Source organism: Cupressus sempervirens, chromosome 6 (genome assembly GCF_028749045.1).
Source record: "Cupressus sempervirens isolate cs-2001-9-10 chromosome 6, ASM2874904v1, whole genome shotgun sequence".
NCBI classification, from domain to species: domain Eukaryota; kingdom Viridiplantae; phylum Streptophyta; class Pinopsida; order Cupressales; family Cupressaceae; genus Cupressus; species Cupressus sempervirens.
The window spans coordinates 267,310,846-267,324,317 of record NC_143123.1 but is presented as its reverse complement, the minus strand read 5'-3'; positions in this window follow the sequence as shown (position 1 = coordinate 267,324,317).

Here is a 13,472-nt window from a genome sequence, read left to right as displayed (position 1 = left end):
GAATAAGGGAATTGATTTTTTGTGTGCATCTTAGGATAAGAGATGAGTGGGGAGCTTTATTTAATTAAAAGTAGGATATGTTCTTTTAATTAAATATGAACTTAGGATAAAGTGGTCAAACTATAGGATAAAATCACATAAATGAAATTTTGGATATTTGACCAAGGATAAGCATTAGATAAATTATGAAAAAAATATATAAAGGGGGCTCATAATCTACATGACCATTTTTGGGTGATTATAGATCCTAGAAGAGATTAGAACCTTAGCAAGACTAAAAAATAGGTCTTAGGGAGAGCTAGAAGAGATCTTGAGAGGTAGTTAGAACTCCCCATTAAAATGGTATCAAAGACATTGAAAGGATTTTGTAGTGTGGAGTACATGTCAAAGGCAATTGATTCCATAGGAGAAAGAACCATTGTGAACAATGTAGATTTGGAAAGAGATTTGACAAAATAACAAGAGAAGAAAAGGCTTCTTAAGGAAGTTGTGGAAGAGATGAAGAAAAACTAGAGGGAGTTGTTGAAAATGTACGAAAGATGAAAGAGAAGTTAAAGGTGGATAAGGATAAGGGAAATAATTAAATAGAAGAGGAAATAGAACTAGACCCTCCATTAGAAAAGGAACCTTTTCTGAAAACATTAAAGGCTTTAATTGGAAAAGCACTAGAAGGAATTCCTATCTTTACTAGAAGAATGTATGAAAAATTAGTTATGGAATGGATTGATGGTATGGAAAATCTCTTTTAATATGATGGAATAATAGAGGCACAAAAGGTGGAGATAGCCAAATCAAGGTTAAGAGGACAAACATTAACTTGGTGGAAGTTCTTGTAGGAAGAAAGAGAGAAGGAAGGCAAAAAGCCAATAGTCAATTAGAAGACTCTGGTGGCTAAGGTAAAAGAAGAATATCTACCAGAGGATTATGATATCCAACTACACAAGAAGCGACAAAATCTCAAACAAAGGGAACTAGAAGTGGCTTCCTATACTAAGGAGTTTCAAAAACTAAGCCTTAGGTCTAGAGTGCAAGAAAGTGAAAGGATCAAGGTTTCCAAATACCTAAATGGTCTTAGATGGAGTATATAAGAAGATTTGAGTCTCTTTACACTCACTACCCTCCATAGTTGTTATCAGATGGCTATCAAAGTGGAAGAATAATTGAAAAGGAAACAAGACTCAAGCACTAAGGGTAAAGGAAGAGGCATAGATTATAGAGGTGGACATAAATGAGGTTCTAGTGGAAGAAGTAATGAGAATAGAGGCCAAGGAGACTCCAAGTTCATTGAAAAAGTATATGAACCTAATAACAGAGGTGGTTATGGTAGAGGAAGGATTTTTTCTAGTGGTGGAAGAGGAAGATCAAGAGGTTTTGGATGAACTTCCCACTTTTCTTTAATGAAGTGCTACGATTGTGGGTAGTTGGGTCACCGAGCTCATAGGTGTCCTCACAAGCCATCATCTTCACAAGGGGAGAAAAAGATAGCATATGTGCAAGAGGAGGATTATTTGAAACACTCAAAGGTGAGTTTAGATTCAAAGAAAGGTGAAAATACAATGCTAAGAAGGATACTGATCAAAGAACCTACCAAGGATGAGCACAAGAAAAGGAGGGCTCTTCCTAGGGTCAAGTACAAGATATTAGGTAAGGTATGTAGGTTCATTATTGATGCAAGATCTACTGATAATGTCATTTTAGAGGAGGCAATCCAAAACTTAAAACTCACCAAGATACCCCATGAATGTCTATATAGAGTCACCTAGTTGAATAAGGGACAAAACATATTAGTTAATGAGAAAGTATGGGTTGAATTCATCATAGGAGGAAATACACCATGGCAAGGAGAACAAGTACGCATTCAAGAAGAATGGAGTAATTATAAGATCTAGTATTTGATAGAAGAAGATCCAGTGGAGAAGGAAAAATCCAATACCCTTTTGATGAGTGGGAAGGAGTCCCTAAAAGATATGAAGAAGAAAGAAGGATTTGGCTATGCCATACTACTGAAACCAAAGGAAGAGGCGCCTAAAAACTCACCTATGTGAGAAGAGGTGAAACAACTACTAGATCATTTCAAAGACATCATTTGTGAAGGTACACTAGCTACACTACCCCCAAAGAGAGAAAGAAGCCAACAAATTGATTTTGTCCTAGGGGACCCACTACCTAACAAGGTTGCATACTAGATGACACTAGAACATAACAAAGAGATAGGAAATTTTAAGAACTTTTAGATCAAGGACTAATCAGGAAGATTATAAGCCCCTGTGTTATCCCAGTAGTGTTGGCTCCTAAAAAGGGAGGTAGGTTGAGAATGTGTACTAATTCTAGGGTAATAAATAGGATAACTATTAGATATAGGTTTCATATTTCTAGAATAGAAGATTTAATGGATTACTTAGGGAATGCTAAATACTTCTTCAAGATTGATTTTAAAAGTGGCTACTATCAAATTAGAATGAAAGAGGGGGAGAGTGGAAGTCAGCCTTTAAGACCATAGAGGGGTTATATGAGTGGCTAGTAATGCCATTTGGGCTTACCAAGGCACCTAGCACCTTTATAATGGTGATGAATGACATCCTAAAGGACTCTATAGGAGTCTTTGTGGTAGTCTACTTAGATGATATTCTCATTTTTGGTAAAACAAAACAAGAGTAGATGCAACATTTAAAACTTGTGTTGAGGAAACTTCAAGAAGAAAAGCTCAACATAAACCTTGAAATCGGTGAGTTCATGAAATAAGAACAAGTCTACCTAGGGTTTGTAGTATCACAAGGTAATTTGAATATGGATAAGAACAAGATTGAGGCCAGTTGACTAAAGTTAGAAGTTTTCATGGGTTGGCTCAGTTTTATAGGAATTTTATAAGAAGATTCAGTGAAATTTGTGCACTAGCCCTTGACACCATAAAAGGAGGAATTAAGAAAAAGTTTTTGTACACCAAGGAATCCAATGAAGGCTTTGAAAAATTGAATAAGTGGCTACCCAACCTATACTAGTGTTGCCAAGCTTTGATAAGACATTTATAGCAGAATGTAATGCAAGTAATATTGTAGTGGGTGTAGTCCTAAGCCAAGATGGTAGGCCAATGGCATTCTTTAGTGAAAGGTTAAATGAGGCCAAGTTTAGGTATTCATCCTATGACTTAGAGCTATATGCTTTAGTACAAGCCATTAAAAAGTTGAGGCATTACCTATTGCCTATGGACTTTGTGTTTTTTACTTATAACCAAGCCCTAAGTTACATTAACACTTAAGATAAGTTAAGTTTAAGGCATATCAAGTGGATGGAACTACTACAATCCTACACCTTCACCATTAAACACAAGAAGGAAGTCAATAATAAGGTTGTACATGCACATAGCAGGAGGTTGATCACTATTCAGGAGATATGTTAGGATTAACCTTAGACAGAAATAATAGTTGTATGCAAACATAACCAATACTAGAAAGTAGTAGATCGTATAAAAGAGAACACAAGACACCAAGATTTAACATGGTTCACTCAATCCCTAGGCTACATCCACCAACAAAAAGATTAGTATTATTATTATCTAGTGATTATGACCTAATTACAATCTGTAATCCCTTACAACTCAAAACTACCACAAAATGCCATAATATCACCATTCATAATGAAATCCCTAACCCTAAGCCTTTTTATAAAAGATTTTTTCCCTAACAAAATTAGGTCTAGAATAATAGAATAATAGTAGCCAATTCTTTTTACAATATAAGGGAATTTCTGGCTTCATGGGTGTTGCCCCCAAAACTAGGACCCTGCAGGGGTGCTGCCCCTTGACCCCGTCTTGGGGGTGTTGCTCCCAAACACCCATAGAAATAATTTGGAGGGAAATTGCACTAAATAAACCTATGAGTCTAATTTGGCTCCACATCACAATAATATCCCACTTGGATACTAATCAAACACCACAATAATAACCTCCCACTTGGAGACTAATCATAGCACTGCTAAACCTATAGCTCCCACTGGAATATCAAACCACCCTAGACTCTTTTGTTATTTTATTATGTTCATTCTAGAAGACCAACCAAAGCTGAAGAGGAATTTAGATTCTCCCTTGCCACAACCTTTGTAAACATATCTACTAGATTATTACTTGTATGTATCTTCTCCAGCTTTAACTATCCATCATCCAAAACTAAATCAATGAAAGGGTACTGCAACTGTATGTGTTTTGTCTTTAAATGCAAAGTTAAATTCTTTACAAGATGAATTACACTCTAACTATATGTAAACAAATAATTATCCTTCTGAGGGTTTCCTAATTCTTCCAAGATGAACTAAAGCCATATCGTCTCCTTAGCTATCTCTATAGCAGCAACATACTCTACCTCTATAGTGGATAAAGTATTAACCATTTGTAACCTAGAAACCCAACTCACAACTGCCCCACCAATAGTAAATACATAACCTATAGTACTCCACTTGGTATCAATATCCCCTACAAAATCTAAGAACATGGCCTTTTAAATTAGTAGTAGAGCCCCCAAAGTGTAAACACTTATTGGATGTTCCTTTCAAACATCTGAGAATCCATTTAACTACATTGCAATACTCAAGCCCTGGATGACTCATACAATTGCTAACTCCCACTGCATGTGCAATATCTAACCTAGTACATACCATAGCATACATTAAGCTTCCCATAGCTAAAGCATAAGGTACCTTAGACATCTTGTCCACCTCTTCTTGTATCTTGGGACACATCTCCTTAGTCAACTTCAAATGACCAGGTAAAGGTGTGCTGACAACTTTAGCATTCTCCATAGAGAAATTTTGTAACACCTTCTCAATATAATCAGCTTGAGGTAATGTCAATTTCTTGTTCTTCCTCTCTCTCTATAAATATTCATACCAAGGATTTTTTTTGTTACCTGGAAATCCTTCATAGAAAATTCATGTGTTAACTAACATTGCAACCCCTTAATATGATCCATGTTAGACCCAGCTACAAGAAGATTATCAACATATAAACATAAAATAATGTAGCTATCATCATCCAACCTCTTAAAATAAGTACAATGATCTGAATGACACCTACTATATCCATGCTCATTCATAAAACTATCAAATTTTAGATAGCATCACTGAGGTGCTTGCTTCAAGCCATATAAACTTTTGTTCAATCTATACACTAAGTTCTCCTTACCTTTGACCTCAAATCCCTATGGCTAAGCCATATGTATCTCTTCATCCAAATCACCATGAAGAAAGGTTATTTTAACATCATGTTACTCCAAATACAAATCTTCAGTAGCCACAATACCTAAAACAATGTGAATAGAAGTCATTTTAACAACAAGAGAGAATGTCTCATCAAAATTGATGCCTTTTTTCTATACAAATCCTTTTACAATTAACCTAGCTTTAAATATTTTCTTATGCCCATCCTCTTCTTTCAACATGTAAACCCACTTATTCTATAGAGCCTTTTTTACCTACAAGCAACTTGTATAAATCTCATGTCTTATTTTTCAACAAAGAGTCAATTTCTTCTTTCATTGTAGACTCCCACTGAATCTTTGTATCCACCTATATAGCTTAATTATAGCATTCAAGTTCACCACCATCAGTAAGTAAAATATAATACAATGAAGGAGAAAATCGTTTTCAAGGTCTACTCATCCTTGTTGACCATCTAACATTCAATGGGGTGTGTGGTATTTGTTGTTGCAGTTGTTGTATATCATGAGGAATTACTGGAACATCAGCTTTTGCAATATCATCTAGCACTACATAATCATTTTCTTTCTTCTTATGTAGCTTCAATAGATCTTTGTACAACACTTTCTCATTGAATATGAGATCCCTACTTCTTACAATTTTATGATTTTCAAAATCCCAAAGCCTATAACCAAATTTATTAATGCCATTTTGAACAAATACACATTTCTTTGACTTAGCTTCTAGCTTGGTTCTATTTTCAAAATCTAAGTGAGCAAATGCTTCACAACCAAAGGTTTTGAGTAAAGAATAACTCATCTTCTTACCAATCCATGCTTCCTATAGAATACCACAACCCAAAGGAGTAGAGAGACCTCTATAAATCAAATATACAACACTAGTAATAGCCTCCACCCACATGTTTAAGGGAAACCCTGCATGTAACCTCGTGCTTCTTGCATGCTCCATTATAGTCCTGTTCATGCGTTCAACAACTCCATTTTCCTATGGATTCCTTGGAATAGTTTTTTGTCTATGAATACCATTAGTGGAGCAATAATCTTCAAATTCATTACTACAATACTCACCACCATTATTAGATCTAATATATTTTAATTTCTTTCCAATCTCATTTTCAACCAAGTATTTCCATTTCTTAAAAGTTTGAAATACATAAGATTTCTATCTAAGGAAATAACCCATACTTTTCTAGTTGCATCATCAATAAATGTAACATAATAATGAGAGCTGCCAAGGGAAGATAACTGAGCTAGTCCCTGTACATCTGTATGTACAAGCTCTAATTTCTCACTTTTATTTTTCTTCCCAGTCTTCACAAAACTCGCTCTCTTTGATTTTTCCATACACACAACTTTCACAAAAACCATATTAACACATTTCAAACCTGGTAAAACTTTCTTTGAATGAAGTACTTTCATACCTTTCTCACTCATGTGCCCAAGTCTATTGTGTCATAGTGTTATATCAAAATCTATAGCAGTTGTTTGTTCTCCCTACTCAATTGTAGCAACTATTTTTGAACATTCATTTTTCTCTAAAATAATCAAAGTAGAAGAACAATATGACCTATACAAAGATATAAGATGCCTACTTTCGTACCTTTTTCTACTACAAGGGAACCTTTTGAAACCTTCCAATTTTTATTATTAAAAGTAACTACACAACCCTCATCACTGAGTTGCCCTACTGAAATTAAATTCCTACTCTACCTTGGAACATCTCTTACCTCATGTAGTAGCCAATGATTCTCATTCTGTAACTTAATCTTAACTTTTCCTTTTTCAACAATCTAATAGGGTTCATTATCCCCCAAATAAACAAGCCCAAAATCCCTTTGGACACAATCAATGAAATAACCTCTATGAGGTGTTGCATGAAATGAAGCACCGAAATCTAAAACCCACAAATCATCAAAAAATTTCAAAGATAGAAGCAAAGCATCCTCTTTAGATTTGTTACCACATTTTCCTCCTTGTTCCCTTTTTGTTTATGTCCTTCATTGTTCTTTAAATTCTATTGATCTTTCTTCTTATGACCTGATTTCTCATAGTGCCAGCAATCTCTTGATCCTCTGGATTGAGACTTCTTCCCCTTTAACTTTCCTCTTGATTTCCCATGATTTTCAGAATCATTTCCTCTCTCAGTCATTCTACCTCTACTTTGTGTGTTCAAAGAACTTCCTGATGTAGATCCACCTAAGGTTTTCCTACGAGTTTCTTCACTCAAAATAACACTAATCAAATCATCATATTTTAGAGTACTAGATCTAGAAATAAAATTACTCATAGCCATTACCAAGTTGTTCTAGCTTTTAGGCAAAGAACACAAAATCAAGAGAGCCCTAATTTCTTTATCAAAATTGATAGCCGTAGAAGATAATTGACTAGTAATAGTATTAAACTCATTTAAATAATCCTCAATAGATCCACCTTCTATCATTTTCATAAAATAAATGCTTCATGAGAAATACCTTGTTTGAAGTGGAGGGTATTTCATACAATTTCGCTAGGGTTTGCATCAACTCTTTTGTTGTCTTTACTTTTGTAACATTAAATGCCACTGATGATGTCAGGCATAATCAAATGCTTCCAAGTGTATTTCTATCCAAAAGATCCCAGTTGTCATTTGTCATAGATCCATGATTCTTGGTTTTTCCTTTCAATGGCTTTCATAAATTCTTTTGATAAAGATAGTCCTCCATTTGCATTTTCCATAACTGAAAGTTCTACCCATTAAACTTGTCAACCCTCACCTTACCCTAGCCTTCCATCAGTCCCACTCAATGATGAGACCTTCCTACAAAGGATCACTAAAAAAATGATGACCATCTGGCTCTAATACCACCTATTAGGATTACTCCCAAGCAGAAATCATAGTTATATACAAATATAACCAATACTAAAAAATAATAAATTGCATAAAAGAGAACACAAGACAGCAAGATTTAACATGGTTCACCTAATCCCTAGGCTAAGTTCACCAATAACAAGTCTAATATCATTATTATCAAATGACTACAACATGATTACAATCCATAGTCCCTTACAGCTCAATATCACTAGAACAAGCTACAATATCACCATTCATAATGAAATCCCTAACCCTAAGCCTTTTTATACAAGTTTTTTCCACTTACAAAATTAGGACTAGAGTAAGAGAATAATAGTAGCTAATACCTTTTACAATATAAGGGAATTTTTGGCTTCAAGGAGTGCACCTAGGGCACTGCCCAAGGACCCCATAGGGGTGTTGCCCCCAAATCCCCGTAGAAATAATCTGGAGGAAAGTCACATTGAATAAACCTCTAAGACTAATTAGGCTCCACATCACAACAAAATACAATTGCAAAGTATTGGAGTCGAGTGATTCAAAGACCTTTACAAAGGAGATGAAAACTTCTCAAAGATCAATAAGGTATGCACTAAATTTGATAATCACTTTCATAGTGGATATGCTCACTACAAATTACAAAATGATTTATTATTTAAGAGCAAGTAATTGTGTGTCCCAAGAGACTCTATGATAGAGAATCTTATTGAAGAGAAATAGTGGCAACTTGAGTGGACACTTTGGGTTGAACAAGACCCTAAAATTAGTAGAGAGGTTCTAATATTGGCCTAAGGTTCAAAAATATGTGAGGAAATATGTGGACCATTGTGAAGTTTTTTAGAAGGAAAAGCGGATATCAATAAATGAAGGTCTCTACCAGTCATTACCCATCCCAAATAGGCCTTAGGAGTGCACTAGCATGGAATTTTTTGTAGGGTTACCTAGAACCCCAAATAGTTTGGATAGTTTGTTTGTGGTGGTGGACAAGTTTGCTAAGATGAGCCACTTTATCCCATGCAAAACAAAACATGATGTCAATCACATTGCCCACCTTTTTCTTCAAGGAGATAGGATACATAGTTTACCCATGATCGTAATGGAAGAAAGAGATGTGAATTTGATGGGTCATTTCTAGAAGATCCTTTAGAAGAGACTAGTTTACAATTTGTCTCATAGTTCTTCCTAACATCCCCAAATGGATGAACAATTAGAGGTACTCAATAAGGTACTTAATAACTTGTTGAGGTTTTTGACTAAGGAGTATGGACAAGTATGGGAACAAGTCATTCCTCAAGAATAATTTTCTTATAATGATAGTATAAATAGGACTATTGGTAGAAGTCCATTTGATGTGGAGTATGGGTTACATCCGAGGGGTGTTTTTGAGCTTAAAGACTGGAAAGGTTAAGAAGGAATCAGTGGTCATGTTAATGAATTTTCTCAATCAATTAGAGAGGTAGAGATGAAGGGATAACAGACCTAAAATTTGAAGTAGGAGATTTCATGATGGTATTCTTGAACAAGGCTAGATTATAGAAGAGAATACTAAGTAAGCTACAGATGAAAAGGATTGGACCATGCAAAGTGTTGGCTAAATGTGGCCCAAATGCCTACAAGGTGAAATTATCCAAGGATACATCCACCTCTCCTATATTAAATGTGAAGGACTTGATAAAATGCAAAGGACTAGAAAATTATGATTAACATTACAGTTCTAAGGTGAGAAAGGATGTGGAAGAGCTCAAGATACCTGATCAGATCAAACCACAAGTTGAAAATATTCTAGATTCAAGAGTTAAGAAGAAGACTAGACACAAGACATACATGGAAAACCTAGTGAAGTGGAGACACCAACCTAAGTTAGAGGCTACATGAATAGTAGAGAGTGATATCAAGAAGCATGGCACCGGTCTGGAGTTCTTAACACCACAAAACCCTTAGTTGTATTGCAAGGTAGAATGGTGCAAGAACGCCCTAGAGTCTTACTTAGATTCTAGTGCATTTTTTATTTGTACATGGTTTTAGCCAACTACCAAGGTAATAAGGACTAATCATAAAGTCCCAAGGTTGATTTGGTGTTTGTGTGTTGAGGTAAGGATGCTTATAGTTTGTGATTTGTATGCTTAGTTAGGCTTTAGATTCAAAGTCCTAGGAAAGTAAACAAAAGTGTCAAAATTTGACCAAAATCCACAAATTGGGTAGTACTTGTGTTTTTGATGTTTTTAATTGATTTTGGATCAAAGGAGTTGATTTTGGAAGGGGATGTGCAAGTTAGGAGAGAAATTTCTCAATGAGAAAAAATTTGCAAAATTTCTCATGAAAACATTGCAATTTTGTAAAGTTATCAAGACAACTTTTCCTAAAAACTAGGCATTAACTCTACAAGATTTCTAATCAAAATCTTAGGGTATGAACACAAGGGATTGGAATATTTAGGGTTTGGCAAACCTTAACCCAACATTTGGTTAATAGATTGTACGAATGAGGATTGGGAAGAGCAAGAATTGACTGTATTTGCATAATAGAACCTTCATCTAGTTATATATGGATTAAATCACTTTCATTAATGTTGTTTACTTATCCATAGAGCATTGATTTGGTTTTTCTATCAAACTGGTTATCATTTTGCTAATTTCTTGTGTTTTGTTGATTCATTGTATGGTTTAGAGCCAATTCTGTAAATATGGCTCCTACTTGAGTTCCTATCATTGAACTTACATGGCCTCTTGTAAAAAATTAGGAGACTTTGTATATAGAATAAATATGGATTTTGGATTCATGCTTTGTAGGGGAACTAATTTTTCCATCAAGCCCTAAGCAAGTGTTGAGGCATTCTGGCTAGGAGTTTATGCAGAACAGTAGCAAGAAGGCTTGTAGGATTGATTGGTTTGTGCCAATAATTGGTAGGAGTGTGAAATGGAATTTTTTCTTGGTAGATTACTATAAGGAGGAGGGAATAAGAGTTGGATAGAGCATCAAAAAGAAGCCAAGAACCTAAATTGGTTCACATGCCCTCGAAATCCTTAAAAATAGGTGTTTGGTGCAAGACTTGTGTACAAACACTTTGAGGATAAGACCTAGGAATTTTTGAAGCCTAAGAATACCTTAGAGAGGATCCCTAACCAAGTTGGGAGTTTTTTTGGAAGATTTCAGAGTTATTTTACCAAGAAATTAGGTTTGAGGAGACCTAATTAGGGCAAAAGGCTATAAGGCCTTAAACTAGAAAAGTAAGAAATCGATAGGAAACCTAAGAGGGAATCCATAAAAATGGAGTGAAAACAAACAAGAAATAGAAGTAAAACCTATTCCTATCTCTAAGATAAATTTGGGAAGGAGAGTGGATAATTGAACCCGTGAGTGCATAGATTAAATTTGAGGTATGGTTGATATTTGAAATTGGTGGAGAGTTCTAAAGGGGATAGGGATTCAAGAATAGATCTTTGCGTAGGGTAATGAGAATTACCCTAGAAATATCAAAGAAGGTCTTAGGGAGAGCTAGAAGAGCTTTTGAGAAGTCATTAGGATTCTGGCTTGAGATGACAAACTGCAAGACAAATCAACAGCTACTAAAGAATTGAATCTTGCTAACAAAGTTGTTCAAAGGATTGATGACAAAGAAGAAGAATATAGTTCACAAATATCTCAAGAAACTAAAGCCAAGACAAAAAACATAGTTGAGACAAGCCCTTGACCAACACAAAGATTTAGAGATATAATACCAGAAGTTATTGAGAAAAATCTAATCATTTGCATGTCACAAATGATAAAGAATTAGATCAAAGCATACTAGAACAAGAGAAGGTGGCCCCACAACCTGAAGAAGAGTAGAAAGATGAAGATAAATCATCAGATATTGTGGAGGAGAAAAAATGAGATAAAATACAATAGGCCCCACCACAAAGTAGTTAGAGGAAAACTACTTCATCATTAGGCAAAAATGCCACGAGTGTTTTCATTTTACTTGTGCAGTAAAGAAAATGATATTTTTTTCTTGTATGTAAATATTTTCTCTAGGAAAACTGCCCTTTTTCCCTTTAGACCTGAAGCTTATTACAACTCACATTATATAAGTGAGTTCCGAAGGCTATAGAGGAAGTCAAGATTCATTTTTTAAACTAGGTTTTGTTCAAGTTTTGAGTTGGTCCATGATACTGTATAATTGTGTTCCAAAGTTTAAATAGAAAATTAATAGTGGCTTGTCTAATAGAGTTTTTTTGTGATCAGAATATTCATTGAATTATATACATATTCAAAGAAGTTAATACAAAATGTTGGAAGCTATTTATTCATCCTAGATCTTGTCTCTTCTTTTATCTACATCTTTTTATCTGAGAATTAATGGAAAATTTTATTAAATTGTAGTTGTAATTCATTTTGAATTATATATTAGTTTACTTTTTCTAATAATCTAATGTGTTATGTAAAGGCTTAATGTAAAATTGGAAGAACTTTATGGTTTTTTTAAATATTTTGATAAGCTTGAGTTCTAGAAATGAATACTAATAATCTTTCCACAAAGTGTTAAGATAGATCCAAAAATAGATATCTAATTCCTATGAGTTATAGCCCAATAGATAAGGCACTAGTCATCCTCTAAAGTTGATCCAATTTGGAATATTTTATATGGTGTAAAAATTCATATAAATCAATCATTTAATGTTATGTTATTGAAGTTTTAAAAAGTTGGCCTGTACATTCATGGAGTTCTAGGATTTGATAAAATAGCCATTTATGATTTTTTTTCATAGAATTAGAAGAATTCAAGCTAAATCATCTATTATTTTGGAATTCATGTTGAGTTTGAAGTTTTAATGAAGGAGTGAATTCCTAGGTATACCTACTAAAATCTTGCACAATTCAAAGTGAGAAAGACATTAGAGTCTTGTGAGTTGGTTCTTTAGGTTTATTTTTTAGAATTCTCATTATGGTCTCTAGCTAATTCCTTGGTTTTCTAATCATCTAAAAGGTTGATGAAATTATATCAAATTAGAAGCCAATACCACCACCTAAAAACTTCTAAATCCTTGGTTAGCATGTTTGTATCACAACCATTTCCATATTTGTCTTTCAAACTAGGGTGCACTTCATTCTTTAAAACTTTCCATGCTTCAATTGCCTCTCTACCCTCCTTTGACATAGGCAACTACTTGATAAAACCATCCTAAAGCCTTCTATCCTCATAATTAACTTTCCATACTACTTCTTTGAAGGAATTTTTTATATAGTAGAGGATTCACACAACTAGGATTTATCTAGGGCTTAAGAATACAAATCAGGGCTTATTTGTGACAATGAAAATCTAAGAATTTGTAATTTTTTGATTCAAAGAACAAGAAGAGAGATCATCAGCTTACTTGTTTACTTTTACAAATTTAGAGCACCACAATTGTGATTTTAAAAAACCCTCAATCTCAAATTTCTACTTCTTACAAATT